Source organism: Pongo abelii, chromosome 4, assembly GCF_028885655.2.
Source record: "Pongo abelii isolate AG06213 chromosome 4, NHGRI_mPonAbe1-v2.0_pri, whole genome shotgun sequence".
Lineage (NCBI taxonomy): Eukaryota > Metazoa > Chordata > Mammalia > Primates > Hominidae > Pongo > Pongo abelii.
In genome coordinates this window covers 51,670,785-51,686,345 of record NC_071989.2, presented here as the reverse complement: position 1 = coordinate 51,686,345, position 15,561 = coordinate 51,670,785, and positions in this window count along the sequence as shown.

The following is a 15,561-nucleotide window of genomic DNA, read 5'->3' as shown; positions in this document are numbered from 1 at the left end:
TTTCAAAACTGCTCTATCAAAGGGAATGTTCAACTCTGTGAGTTGAATGCACAAAGCACAGGGAACTTTCTGAGAATGCTTTTGTCTCGTTTCTACGTGAAGGTATTTCCTTTTCCAGCATAGGCCTCAAATCACTCCATCCATCCACTTGAAGATTCTACGAAAAGAGTGTTTCAAAACTTCTGTATCAAAAGAAAGGTTCAACTCTGTGAGTTCAATGCACACGTCACAAAGAAGTTTCTGAGTTTGCGTCTGTCTAGTTTTTAGGTGAAGGTATTAACTTTTCCAGCATAGCCCTCAAAGCGCTCCAAATATCCACTTGCAGATTCTACAAAAAGAGTGTTTCGAAACTGCTCTTTCAAAAGGAAGCTTCAAGTCTGTGAGTTGAATGCACTCATCACAAAGACGTTTCTGAGAATTCATCTGTCTAGTTTTCATGTGAAGATATTTCCGTTTCCTGCATAGGCCTCAAATCGCGCCAAATATTCACTTGCAGATTCTACAAAAAGGGTGTTTCAAAACTTCTCTATCAATAGGTAGGTTCAACTCTGTGAGTTCAACGCACTCATCACAAAGAAGTTTCTGAGAATGCGTCTGTCTACTTTTGATGTGAAGATATGTCCTTTTCCAACATAGGCCTCAAAGCGCTCCAAATAAACACTTGCAGATTCTACAAAAGGAGTGTTTCTAAACTGTTCTATCAAAAGAAACGTTCGAGTCTGTGAGTTGAATGCACTCATCACAAAGAAGTCTCAGAGAATGCTTCTGTCGAGTTTTTATGTGATGATATTTCGTTTTCCAGCCTTGGCCTCAAAGCGCTCCAAATATCCACTTGCAGATGCTGCTAAAAGAGTGTTTCAAAACTGCTCTATCAAAAGGAAGCTTCAACTCTGTGAGTTGAATGCACTCATCACAAAGGAGTTTCTGAGAATGCTTCCGTCTAGTTTTTAGGTGAAGATATTTCATTTCCAGCATAGGCCTCAAATCGCTCCAAATATCCACTTGCAGATTCTTCAGAAAGAGTGTTTCAAAACTGCTCTTTCCAAAGGAAGGTTCAAGTGTGTGATTTGAATGCACTCATCACAAAGGAGTTTCTGAGAATGCTTCTGTCTAGGTTTTATGTGAAGATATTTCCTTTTCCAGCAAAGGCCTCACATCGCTCCAAACATCCTCTAGCAAATTCTACAAAAACAGTGTTTTAAAACTGCGCTCTCAAAAGCAACATTGCACTCTGTGAGTTGAATGCGTGAAGCCCATTGAAGTTTCTGAGAATGCTTCCGTCTAGTTTTTACGTGAAGAGATTTCCTTTTCCAGTGTTGGCCTCTTAGCTCTCCGAACATCCACTTGCAGATTCTACTAAAAGAGTGGTTCAAAACTGCTATATCAAAAGGAAGCTTCAACTCTGTGACTTGAATGCGCACATCCCTAAGAAGTTTCTGAGAATGCTTCTGTCTAGTTTTGATGGGAAGATATTTCCTTTCCCAGGATAGGCCTCCAAACCTTCCAAATATCGACTTGCAGATTCTACCACATGACTGTTTCAAAACTGTTCTATCAAAAGGAAGGTTCAATTCTGTGAGTGGAATGCAGAGAGCACAGGGAAGTCTCTGAGAATTCTTCTGTCTAGATTCCAAGTGAAGATATTTGCTTTTACAGTGTAGCACTCAAAGCACTCCAAATATCCACTCGCAGGTACTACAGACAGAGTGTTTCAAAACTGCTCTATCTAAAGGAAGGTTCAACTCGGTGAGTTGAATGCGCACATCAGAAAAACTTTCTGGGAATACTTCTGTCTAGGTTTTATGTGAAGAGATTTCCTTTTCCAGCATAGGCCTCAAAGCGCTCCAAATAGCCACTTGCAGATTCCACAAAAAGAGTGTTTCAAAACTGTTCTATCAAGAGGAAGGTTCAACTCTGTGAGTAGAATGCAGTCATCACAAAGAAGTTTCTGAGAATGGATGTATCTTGTTTTCATCTGAATGTATTTCCTTATCCACTAGATGCCGCCATCGCACCAAATAAGCACTTTCACTTTCCACCGAAAGGGTGTTGCAAAACTGCTCTATGTAAAGGAATGTTCAACTCTGTGAGTTCAATCCCCACGTGACAAAGAAGTTTCTGAGAATGCTTCTGTCTAGTTTGTAGACGAAGATATTTCCTTTTCCAGCATAAGCCTCAAAGAGCTCCAAATAGCCACTTGCGGATTCTACAAAAACAGTGTTTCAAAACTGGTCTATCGAAAGGAAGGTTCCACTCTGCGAGTTGAATGCACTCATCACAAGGAAGTTTCTGAGAACGCTTCCATCTAGTTTTTAAGCAATGATAATTCCTTTGGCGGCAGAGGCCTCAAAGCGCTCCAAATATCCACTTGCAGATTCTACAAAAAGAGTGTTTCAAAACTGCTCTATCAGAGGGAATGTTCAACTCTGTGAGTTGAATGCACAAAGCACAGGGAACTTTCTGAGAATGCTTTTGTCTCGTTTCTACGTGAAGGTATTTCCTTTTCCAGCATAGGCCTCAAATCACTCCATCCATCCACTTGAAGATTCTACGAAAAGAGTGTTTCAAAACTTCTGTATCAAAAGAAAGGTTCAACTCTGTGAGTTCAATGCACACGTCACAAAGAAGTTTCTGAGTTTGCGTCTGTCTAGTTTTTAGGTGAAGGTATTAACTTTTCCAGCATAGCCCTCAAAGCGCTCCAAATATCCACTTGCAGATTCTACAAAAAGAGTGTTTCGAAACTGCTCTTTCAAAAGGAAGCTTCAAGTCTGTGAGTTGAATGCACTCATCACAAAGACGTTTCTGAGAATTCATCTGTCTAGTTTTCATGTGAAGATATTTCCGTTTCCTGCATAGGCCTCAAATCGCGCCAAATATTCACTTGCAGATTCTACAAAAAGGGTGTTTCAAAACTTCTCTATCAATAGGTAGGTTCAACTCTGTGAGTTCAACGCACTCATCACAAAGAAGTTTCTGAGAATGCGTCTGTCTACTTTTGATGTGAAGATATGTCCTTTTCCAACATAGGCCTCAAAGCGCTCCAAATAAACACTTGCAGATTCTACAAAAGGAGTGTTTCTAAACTGTTCTATCAAAAGAAACGTTCGAGTCTGTGAGTTGAATGCACTCATCACAAAGAAGTTTCAGAGAATGCTTCTGTCGAGTTTTTATGTGATGATATTTCGTTTTCCAGCCTTGGCCTCAAAGCGCTCCAAATATCCACTTGCAGATGCTGCTAAAAGAGTGTTTCAAAACTGCTCTATCAAAAGGAAGCTTCAACTCTGTGAGTTGAATGCACTCATCACAAAGGAGTTTCTGAGAATGCTTCCGTCTAGTTTTTAGGTGAAGATATTTCATTTCCAGCATAGGCCTCAAATCGCTCCAAATATCCACTTGCAGATTCTTCAGAAAGAGTGTTTCAAAACTGCTCTTTCCAAAGGAAGGTTCAAGTGTGTGATTTGAATGCACTCATCACAAAGGAGTTTCTGAGAATGCTTCTGTCTAGGTTTTATGTGAAGATATTTCCTTTTCCAGCAAAGGCCTCACATCGCTCCAAACATCCTCTAGCAAATTCTACAAAAACAGTGTTTTAAAACTGCGCTCTCAAAAGCAACATTGCACTCTGTGAGTTGAATGCGTGAAGCCCATTGAAGTTTCTGAGAATGCTTCCGTCTAGTTTTTACGTGAAGAGATTTCCTTTTCCAGTGTTGGCCTCTTAGCTCTCCGAACATCCACTTGCAGATTCTACTAAAAGAGTGGTTCAAAACTGCTATATCAAAAGGAAGCTTCAACTCTGTGACTTGAATGCGCACATCCCTAAGAAGTTTCTGAGAATGCTTCTGTCTAGTTTTGATGGGAAGATATTTCCTTTCCCAGGATAGGCCTCCAAACCTTCCAAATATCGACTTGCAGATTCTACCACAAGACTGTTTCAAAACTGTTCTATCAAAAGGAAGGTTCAATTCTGTGAGTGGAATGCAGAGAGCACAGGGAAGTCTCTGAGAATTCTTCTGTCTAGATTCCAAGTGAAGATATTTGCTTTTACAGTGTAGCACTCAAAGCACTCCAAATATCCACTCGCAGGTACTACAGACAGAGTGTTTCAAAACTGCTCTATCTAAAGGAAGGTTCAACTCGGTGAGTTGAATGCGCACATCAGAAAAACTTTCTGGGAATACTTCTGTCTAGGTTTTATGTGAAGAGATTTCCTTTTCCAGCATAGGCCTCAAAGCGCTCCAAATAGCCACTTGCAGATTCCACAAAAAGAGTGTTTCAAAACTGTTCTATCAAGAGGAAGGTTCAACTCTGTGAGTAGAATGCAGTCATCACAAAGAAGTTTCTGAGAATGGATGTATCTTGTTTTCATCTGAATGTATTTCCTTATCCACTAGATGCCGCCATCGCACCAAATAAGCACTTTCACTTTCCACCGAAAGGGTGTTGCAAAACTGCTCTATGTAAAGGAATGTTCAACTCTGTGAGTTCAATCCCCACGTGACAAAGAAGTTTCTGAGAATGCTTCTGTCTAGTTTGTAGACGAAGATATTTCCTTTTCCAGCATAAGCCTCAAAGAGCTCCAAATAGCCACTTGCGGATTCTACAAAAACAGTGTTTCAAAACTGGTCTATCGAAAGGAAGGTTCCACTCTGCGAGTTGAATGCACTCATCACAAGGAAGTTTCTGAGAACGCTTCCATCTAGTTTTTAAGCAATGATAATTCCTTTGGCGGCAGAGGCCTCAAAGCGCTCCAAATATCCACTTGCAGATTCTACAAAAAGAGTGTTTCAAAACTGCTCTATCAGAGGGAATGTTCAACTCTGTGAGTTGAATGCACAAAGCACAGGGAACTTTCTGAGAATGCTTTTGTCTCGTTTCTACGTGAAGGTATTTCCTTTTCCAGCATAGGCCTCAAATCACTCCATCCATCCACTTGAAGATTCTACGAAAAGAGTGTTTCAAAACTTCTGTATCAAAAGAAAGGTTCAACTCTGTGAGTTCAATGCACACGTCACAAAGAAGTTTCTGAGTTTGCGTCTGTCTAGTTTTTAGGTGAAGGTATTAACTTTTCCAGCATAGCCCTCAAAGCGCTCCAAATATCCACTTGCAGATTCTACAAAAAGAGTGTTTCGAAACTGCTCTTTCAAAAGGAAGCTTCAAGTCTGTGAGTTGAATGCACTCATCACAAAGACGTTTCTGAGAATTCATCTGTCTAGTTTTCATGTGAAGATATTTCCGTTTCCTGCATAGGCCTCAAATCGCGCCAAATATTCACTTGCAGATTCTACAAAAAGGGTGTTTCAAAACTTCTCTATCAATAGGTAGGTTCAACTCTGTGAGTTCAACGCACTCATCACAAAGAAGTTTCTGAGAATGCGTCTGTCTACTTTTGATGTGAAGATATGTCGTTTTTCCAACATAGGCCTCAAAGCGCTCCAAATAAACACTTGCAGATTCTACAAAAGGAGTGTTTCTAAACTGTTCTATCAAAAGAAACGTTCGAGTCTGTGAGTTGAATGCACTCATCACAAAGAAGTTTCAGAGAATGCTTCTGTCGAGTTTTTATGTGATGATATTTCGTTTTCCAGCCTTGGCCTCAAAGCGCTCCAAATATCTACTTGCAGATGCTGCTTAAAGAGTGTTTCAAAACTGCTCTGTCAAAAGGAAGCTTCAACTCTGTGAGTTGAATGCACTCATCACAAAGGAGTTTCTGAGAATGCTTCCGTCTAGTTTTTAGGTGAAGATATTTCATTTCCAGCATAGGCCTCAAATCGCTCCAAATATCCACTTGCAGATTCTTCAGAAAGAGTGTTTCAAAACTGCTCTTTCCAAAGGAAGGTTCAAGTGTGTGATTTGAATGCACTCATCACAAAGGAGTTTCTGAGAATGCTTCTGTCTAGGTTTTATGTGAAGATATTTCCTTTTCCAGCAAAGGCCTCACATCGCTCCAAACATCCTCTAGCAAATTCTACAAAAACAGTGTTTTAAAACTGCGCTCTCAAAAGCAACATTGCACTCTGTGAGTTGAATGCGTGAAGCCCATTGAAGTTTCTGAGAATGCTTCCGTCTAGTTTTTACGTGAAGAGATTTCCTTTTCCAGTGTTGGCCTCTTAGCTCTCCGAACATCCACTTGCAGATTCTACTAAAAGAGTGGTTCAAAACTGCTATATCAAAAGGAAGCTTCAACTCTGTGGCTTGAATGCGCACATCACTAAGAAGTTTCTGAGAATGCTTCTGTCTAGTTTTGATGGGAAGATATTTCCTTTCCCAGGATAGGCCTCCAAACCTTCCAAATATCGACTTGCAGATTCTACCACAAGAGTGTTTCAAAACTGTTCTATCAAAAGGAAGGTTCAACTCTGTGAGTGGAATGCAGAGAGCACAGGGAAGTCTCTGAGAATTCTTCTGTCTAGATTCCAAGTGAAGATATTTGCTTTTACAGTGTAGCACTCAAAGCACTCCAAATATCCACTCGCAGGTACTACAGACAGAGTGTTTCAAAACTGCTCTATCTAAAGGAAGGTTCAACTCGGTGAGTTGAATGCGCACATCAGAAAAACTTTCTGGGAATACTTCTGTCTAGGTTTTATGTGAAGAGATTTCCTTTTCCAGCATAGGCCTCAAAGCGCTCCAAATAGCCACTTGCAGATTCCACAAAAAGAGTGTTTCAAAACTGTTCTATCAAGAGGAAGGTTCAACTCTGTGAGTAGAATGCAGTCATCACAAAGAAGTTTCTGAGAATGGATGTATCTTGTTTTCATCTGAATGTATTTCCTTATCCACTAGATGCCGCCATCGCACCAAATAAGCACTTTCACTTTCCACCGAAAGGGTGTTGCAAAACTGCTCTATGTAAAGGAATGTTCAACTCTGTGAGTTCAATCCCCACGTGACAAAGAAGTTTCTGAGAATGCTTCTGTCTAGTTTGTAGAGGAAGATATTTCCTTTTCCAGCATAAGCCTCAAAGAGCTCCAAATAGCCACTTGCGGATTCTACAAAAACAGTGTTTCAAAACTGGTCTATCGAAAGGAAGGTTCCACTCTGCGAGTTGAATGCACTCATCACAAGGAAGTTTCTGAGAACGCTTCCATCTAGTTTTTATGCAATGATAATTCCTTTGGCGGCAGAGGCCTCAAAGCGCTCCAAATATCCACTTGCAGATTCTACAAAAAGAGTGTTTCAAAACTGCTCTATCAAAGGGAATGTTCAACTCTGTGAGTTGAATGCACAAAGCACAGGGAACTTTCTGAGAATGCTTTTGTCTCGTTTCTACGTGAAGTTATTTCCTTTTCCAGCATAGGCCTCAAATCACTCCATCCATCCACTTGAAGATTCTACGAAAAGAGTGTTTCAAAACTTCTGTATCAAAAGAAAGGTTCAACTCTGTGAGTTCAATGCACACGTCACAAAGAAGTTTCTGAGTATGCTTCTGTCTAGTTTTTAGGTGAAGGTATTAACTTTTCCAGCATAGCCCTCAAAGCGCTCCAAATATCCACTTGCAGATTCTACAAAAAGAGTGTTTCGAAACTGCTCTTTCAAAAGGAAGCTTCAAGTCTGTGAGTTGAATGCACTCATCACAAAGACGTTTCTGAGAATTCATCTGTCTAGTTTTCATGTGAAGATATTTCCGTTTCCTGCATAGGCCTCAAATCGCGCCAAATATTCACTTGCAGATTCTACAAAAAGGGTGTTTCAAAACTTCTCTATCAATAGGTAGGTTCAACTCTGTGAGTTCAACGCACTCATCACAAAGAAGTTTCTGAGAATGCGTCTGTCTACTTTTGATGTGAAGATATGTCCTTTTCCAACATAGGCCTCAAAGCGCTCCAAATAAACACTTGCAGATTCTACAAAAGGAGTGTTTCTAAACTGTTCTATCAAAAGAAACGTTCGAGTCTGTGAGTTGAATGCACTCATCACAAAGAAGTTTCAGAGAATGCTTCTGTCGAGTTTTTATGTGATGAGATTTCGTTTTCCAGCCTTGGCCTCAAAGCGCTCCAAATATCCACTTGCAGATGCTGCTTAAAGAGTGTTTCAAAACTGCTCTGTCAAAAGGAAGCTTCAACTCTGTGAGTTGAATGCACTCATCACAAAGGAGTTTCTGAGAATGCTTCCGTCTAGTTTTTAGGTGAAGATATTTCATTTCCAGCATAGGCCTCAAATCGCTCCAAATATCCACTAGCAGATACTTCAGAAAGAGTGTTTCAAAACTGCTCTTTCCAAAGGAAGGTTCAAGTGTGTGATTTGAATGCACTCATCACAAAGGAGTTTCTGAGAATGCTTCTGTCTAGGTTTTATGTGAAGATATTTCCTTTTCCAGCAAAGGCCTCACATCGCTCCAAACATCCTCTAGCAAATTCTACAAAAACAGTGTTTTAAAACTGCGCTCTCAAAAGCAACATTGCACTCTGTGAGTTGAATGCGTAAAGCCCATTGAAGTTTCTGAGAATGCTTCCGTCTAGTTTTTACGTGAAGAGATTTCCTTTTCCAGTGTTGGCCTCTTAGCTCTCCGAACATCCACTTGCAGATTCTACTAAAAGAGTGGTTCAAAACTGCTATATCAAAAGGAAGCTTCAACTCTGTGGCTTGAATGCGCACATCACTAAGAAGTTTCTGAGAAGGCTTCTGTCTAGTTTTGATGGGAAGATATTTCCTTTCCCAGGATAGGCCTCCAAACCTTCCAAATATCGACTTGCAGATTCTACCACAAGAGTGTTTCAAAACTGTTCTATCAAAAGGAAGGTTCAACTCTGTGAGTGGAATGCAGAGAGCACAGGGAAGTCTCTGAGAATTCTTCTGTCTAGATTCCAAGTGAAGATATTTGCTTTTACAGTGTAGCACTCAAAGCACTCCAAATATCCACTCGCAGGTACTACAGACAGAGTGTTTCAAAACTGCTCTATCTAAAGGAAGGTTCAACTCGGTGAGTTGAATGCGCACATCAGAAAAACTTTCTGGGAATACTTCTGTCTAGGTTTTATGTGAAGAGATTTCCTTTTCCAGCATAGGCCTCAAAGCGCTCCAAATAGCCACTTGCAGATTCCACAAAAAGAGTGTTTCAAAACTGTTCTATCAAGAGGAAGGTTCAACTCTGTGAGTAGAATGCAGTCATCACAAAGAAGTTTCTGAGAATGGATGTATCTTGTTTTCATCTGAATGTATTTCCTTATCCACTAGATGCCGCCATCGCACCAAATAAGCACTTTCACTTTCCACCGAAAGGGTGTTGCAAAACTGCTCTATGTAAAGGAATGTTCAACTCTGTGAGTTCAATCCCCACGTGACAAAGAAGTTTCTGAGAATGCTTCTGTCTAGTTTGTAGACGAAGATATTTCCTTTTCCAGCATAAGGCTCAAAGAGCTCCAAATAGCCACTTGCGGATTCTACAAAAACAGTGTTTCAAAACTGGTCTATCGAAAGGAAGGTTCCACTCTGCGAGTTGAATGCACTCATCACAAGGAAGTTTCTGAGAACGCTTCCGTCTAGTTTTTATGCAATGATAATTCCTTTGGCGGCAGAGGCCTCAAAGCGCCCCAAATATCCACTTGCAGATTCTACAAAAAGAGTGTTTCAAAACTGCTCTATCAGCGGGAATGTTCAACTCTGTGAGTTGAATGCACAAAGCACAGGGAACTTTCTGAGAATGCTTTTGTCTCGTTTCTACGTGAAGGTATTTCCTTTTCCAGCATAGGCCTCAAATCACTCCATCCATCCACTTGAAGATTCTACGAAAAGAGTGTTTCAAAACTTCTGTATCAAAAGAAAGGTTCAACTCTGTGAGTTCAATGCACACGTCACAAAGAAGTTTCTGAGTTTGCGTCTGTCTAGTTTTTAGGTGAAGGTATTAACTTTTCCAGCATAGCCCTCAAAGCGCTCCAAATATCCACTTGCAGATTCTACAAAAAGAGTGTTTCGAAACTGCTCTTTCAAAAGGAAGCTTCAAGTCTGTGAGTTGAATGCACTCATCACAAAGACGTTTCTGAGAATTCATCTGTCTAGTTTTCATGTGAAGATATTTCCGTTTCCTGCATAGGCCTCAAATCGCGCCAAATATTCACTTGCAGATTCTACAAAAAGGGTGTTTCAAAACTTCTCTATCAATAGGTAGGTTCAACTCTGTGAGTTCAACGCACTCATCACAAAGAAGTTTCTGAGAATGCGTCTGTCTACTTTTGATGTGAAGATATGTCGTTTTTCCAACATAGGCCTCAAAGCGCTCCAAATAAACACTTGCAGATTCTACAAAAGGAGTGTTTCTAAACTGTTCTATCAAAAGAAACGTTCGAGTCTGTGAGTTGAATGCACTCATCACAAAGAAGTTTCAGAGAATGCTTCTGTCGAGTTTTTATGTGATGAGATTTCGTTTTCCAGCCTTGGCCTCAAAGCGCTCCAAATATCCACTTGCAGATGCTGCTTAAAGAGTGTTTCAAAACTGCTCTGTCAAAAGGAAGCTTCAACTCTGTGAGTTGAATGCACTCATCACAAAGGAGTTTCTGAGAATGCTTCCGTCTAGTTTTTAGGTGAAGATATTTCATTTCCAGCATAGGCCTCAAATCGCTCCAAATATCCACTTGCAGATTCTTCAGAAAGAGTGTTTCAAAACTGCTCTTTCCAAAGGAAGGTTCAAGTGTGTGATTTGAATGCACTCATCACAAAGGAGTTTCTGAGAATGCTTCTGTCTAGGTTTTATGTGAAGATATTTCCTTTTCCAGCAAAGGCCTCACATCGCTCCAAACATCCTCTAGCAAATTCTACAAAAACAGTGTTTTAAAACTGCGCTCTCAAAAGCAACATTGCACTCTGTGAGTTGAATGCGTAAAGCCCATTGAAGTTTCTGAGAATGCTTCCGTCTAGTTTTTACGTGAAGAGATTTCCTTTTCCAGTGTTGGCCTCTTAGCTCTCCGAACATCCACTTGCAGATTCTACTAAAAGAGTGGTTCAAAACTGCTATATCAAAAGGAAGCTTCAACTCTGTGGCTTGAATGCGCACATCACTAAGAAGTTTCTGAGAATGCTTCTGTCTAGTTTTGATGGGAAGATATTTCCTTTCCCAGGATAGGCCTCCAAACCTTCCAAATATCGACTTGCAGATTCTACCGCAAGAGTGTTTCAAAACTGTTCTATCAAAAGGAAGGTTCAACTCTGTGAGTGGAATGCAGAGAGCACAGGGAAGTCTCTGAGAATTCTTCTGTCTAGATTCCAAGTGAAGATATTTGCTTTTACAGTGTAGCACTCAAAGCACTCCAAATATCCACTCGCAGGTACTACAGACAGAGTGTTTCAAAACTGCTCTATCTAAAGGAAGGTTCAACTCGGTGAGTTGAATGCGCACATCAGAAAAACTTTCTGGGAATACTTCTGTCTAGGTTTTATGTGAAGAGATTTCCTTTTCCAGCATAGGCCTCAAAGCGCTCCAAATAGCCACTTGCAGATTCCACAAAAAGAGTGTTTCAAAACTGTTCTATCAAGAGGAAGGTTCAACTCTGTGAGTAGAATGCAGTCATCACAAAGAAGTTTCTGAGAATGGATGTATCTTGTTTTCATCTGAATGTATTTCCTTATCCACTAGATGCCGCCATCGCACCAAATAAGCACTTTCACTTTCCACCGAAAGGGTGTTGCAAAACTGCTCTATGTAAAGGAATGTTCAACTCTGTGAGTTCAATCCCCACATGACAAAGAAGTTTCTGAGAATGCTTCTGTCTAGTTTGTAGACGAAGATATTTCCTTTTCCAGCATAAGCCTCAAAGAGCTCCAAATAGCCACTTGCGGATTCTACAAAAACAGTGTTTCAAAACTGGTCTATCGAAAGGAAGGTTCCACTCTGCGAGTTGAATGCACTCATCACAAGGAAGTTTCTGAGAACGCTTCCATCTAGTTTTTAAGCAATGATAATTCCTTTGGCGGCAGAGGCCTCAAAGCGCTCCAAATATCCACTTGCAGATTCTACAAAAAGAGTGTTTCAAAACTGCTCTATCAAAGGGAATGTTCAACTCTGTGAGTTGAATGCACAAAGCACAGGGAACTTTCTGAGAATGCTTTTGTCTCGTTTCTACGTGAAGGTATTTCCTTTTCCAGCATAGGCCTCAAATCACTCCATCCATCCACTTGAAGATTCTACGAAAAGAGTGTTTCAAAACTTCTGTATCAAAAGAAAGGTTCAACTCTGTGAGTTCAATGCACACGTCACAAAGAAGTTTCTGAGTATGCTTCTGTCTAGTTTTTAGGTGAAGGTATTAACTTTTCCAGCATAGCCCTCAAAGCGCTCCAAATATCCACTTGCAGATTCTACAAAAAGAGTGTTTCGAAACTGCTCTTTCAAAAGGAAGCTTCAAGTCTGTGAGTTGAATGCACTCATCACAAAGACGTTTCTGAGAATTCATCTGTCTAGTTTTCATGTGAAGATATTTCCGTTTCCTGCATAGGCCTCAAATCGCGCCAAATATTCACTTGCAGATTCTACAAAAAGGGTGTTTCAAAACTTCTCTATCAATAGGTAGGTTCAACTCTGTGAGTTCAACGCACTCATCACAAAGAAGTTTCTGAGAATGCGTCTGTCTACTTTTGATGTGAAGATATGTCCTTTTCCAACATAGGCCTCAAAGCGCTCCAAATAAACACTTGCAGATTCTACAAAAGGAGTGTTTCTAAACTGTTCTATCAAAAGAAACGTTCGAGTCTGTGAGTTGAATGCACTCATCACAAAGAAGTTTCAGAGAATGCTTCTGTCGAGTTTTTATGTGATGCGATTTCGTTTTCCAGCCTTGGCCTCAAAGCGCTCCAAATATCCACTTGCAGATGCTGCTTAAAGAGTGTTTCAAAACTGCTCTGTCAAAAGGAAGCTTCAACTCTGTGAGTTGAATGCACTCATCACAAAGGAGTTTCTGAGAATGCTTCCGTCTAGTTTTTAGGTGAAGATATTTCATTTCCAGCATAGGCCTCAAATCGCTCCAAATATCCACTTGCAGATTCTTCAGAAAGAGTGTTTCAAAACTGCTCTTTCCAAAGGAAGGTTCAAGTGTGTGATTTGAATGCACTCATCACAAAGGAGTTTCTGAGAATGCTTCTGTCTAGGTTTTATGTGAAGATATTTCCTTTTCCAGCAAAGGCCTCACATCGCTCCAAACATCCTCTAGCAAATTCTACAAAAACAGTGTTTTAAAACTGCGCTCTCAAAAGCAACATTGCACTCTGTGAGTTGAATGCGTAAAGCCCATTGAAGTTTCTGAGAATGCTTCCGTCTAGTTTTTACGTGAAGAGATTTCCTTTTCCAGTGTTGGCCTCTTAGCTCTCCGAACATCCACTTGCAGATTCTACTAAAAGAGTGGTTCAAAACTGCTATATCAAAAGGAAGCTTCAACTCTGTGGCTTGAATGCGCACATCACTAAGAAGTTTCTGAGAATGCTTCTGTCTAGTTTTGATGGGAAGATATTTCCTTTCCCAGGATAGGCCTCCAAACCTTCCAAATATCGACTTGCAGATTCTACCACAAGAGTGTTTCAAAACTGTTCTATCAAAAGGAAGGTTCAACTCTGTGAGTGGAATGCAGAGAGCACAGGGAAGTCTCTGAGAATTCTTCTGTCTGGATTCCAAGTGAAGATATTTGCTTTTACAGTGTAGCACTCAAAGCACTCCAAATATCCACTCGCAGGTACTACAGACAGAGTGTTTCAAAACTGCTCTATCTAAAGGAAGGTTCAACTCGGTGAGTTGAATGCGCACATCAGAAAAACTTTCTGGGAATACTTCTGTCTAGGTTTTATGTGAAGAGATTTCCTTTTCCAGCATAGGCCTCAAAGCGCTCCAAATAGCCACTTGCAGATTCCACAAAAAGAGTGTTTCAAAACTGTTCTATCAAGAGGAAGGTTCAACTCTGTGAGTAGAATGCAGTCATCACAAAGAAGTTTCTGAGAATGGATGTATCTTGTTTTCATCTGAATGTATTTCCTTATCCACTAGATGCCGCCATCGCACCAAATAAGCACTTTCACTTTCCACCGAAAGGGTGTTGCAAAACTGCTCTATGTAAAGGAATGTTCAACTCTGTGAGTTCAATCCCCACGTGACAAAGAAGTTTCTGAGAATGCTTCTGTCTAGTTTGTAGACGAAGATATTTCCTTTTCCAGCATAAGCCTCAAAGAGCTCCAAATAGCCACTTGCGGATTCTACAAAAACAGTGTTTCAAAACTGGTCTATCGAAAGGAAGGTTCCACTCTGCGAGTTGAATGCACTCATCACAAGGAAGTTTCTGAGAACGCTTCCGTCTAGTTTTTATGCAATGATAATTCCTTTGGCGGCAGAGGCCTCAAAGCGCCCCAAATATCCACTTGCAGATTCTACAAAAAGAGTGTTTCAAAACTGCTCTATCAGAGGGAATGTTCAACTCTGTGAGTTGAATGCACAAAGCACAGGGAACTTTCTGAGAATGCTTTTGTCTCGTTTCTACGTGAAGGTATTTCCTTTTCCAGCATAGGCCTCAAATCACTCCATCCATCCACTTGAAGATTCTACGAAAAGAGTGTTTCAATACTTCTGTATCAAAAGAAAGGTTCAACTCTGTGAGTTCAATGCACACTTCACAAAGAAGTTTCTGAGTTTGCGTCTGTCTAGTTTTTAGGTGAAGGTATTAACTTTTCCAGCATAGCCCTCAAAGCGCTCCAAATATCCACTTGCAGATTCTACAAAAAGAGTGTTTCGAAACTGCTCTTTCAAAAGGAAGCTTCAAGTCTGTGAGTTGAATGCACTCATCACAAAGACGTTTCTGAGAATTCATCTGTCTAGTTTTCATGTGAAGATATTTCCGTTTCCTGCATAGGCCTCAAATCGCGCCAAATATTCACTTGCAGATTCTACAAAAAGGGTGTTTCAAAACTTCTCTATCAATAGGTAGGTTGAACTCTGTGAGTTCAACGCACTCATCACAAAGAAGTTTCTGAGAATGCGTCTGTCTACTTTTGATGTGAAGATATGTCCTTTTCCAACATAGGCCTCAAAGCGCTCCAAATAAACACTTGCAGATTCTACAAAAGGAGTGTTTCTAAACTGTTCTATCAAAAGAAACGTTCGAGTCTGTGAGTTGAATGCACTCATCACAAAGAAGTTTCAGAGAATGCTTCTGTCGAGTTTTTATGTGATGATATTTCGTTTTCCAGCCTTGGCCTCAAAGCGCTCCAAATATCCACTTGCAGATGCTGCTTAAAGAGTGTTTCAAAACTGCTCTGTCAAAAGGAAGCTTCAACTCTGTGAGTTGAATGCACTCATCACAAAGGAGTTTCTGAGAATGCTTCCGTCTAGTTTTTAGGTGAAGATATTTCATTTCCAGCATAGGCCTCAAATCGCTCCAAATATCCACTTGCAGATTCTTCAGAAAGAGTGTTTCAAAACTGCTCTTTCCAAAGGAAGGTTCAAGTGTGTGATTTGAATGCACTCATCACAAAGGAGTTTCTGAGAATGCTTCTGTCTAGGTTTTATGTGAAGATATTTCCTTTTCCAGCAAAGGCCTCACATCGCTCCAAACATCCTCTAGCAAATTCTACAAAAACAGTGTTTTAAAACTGCGCTCT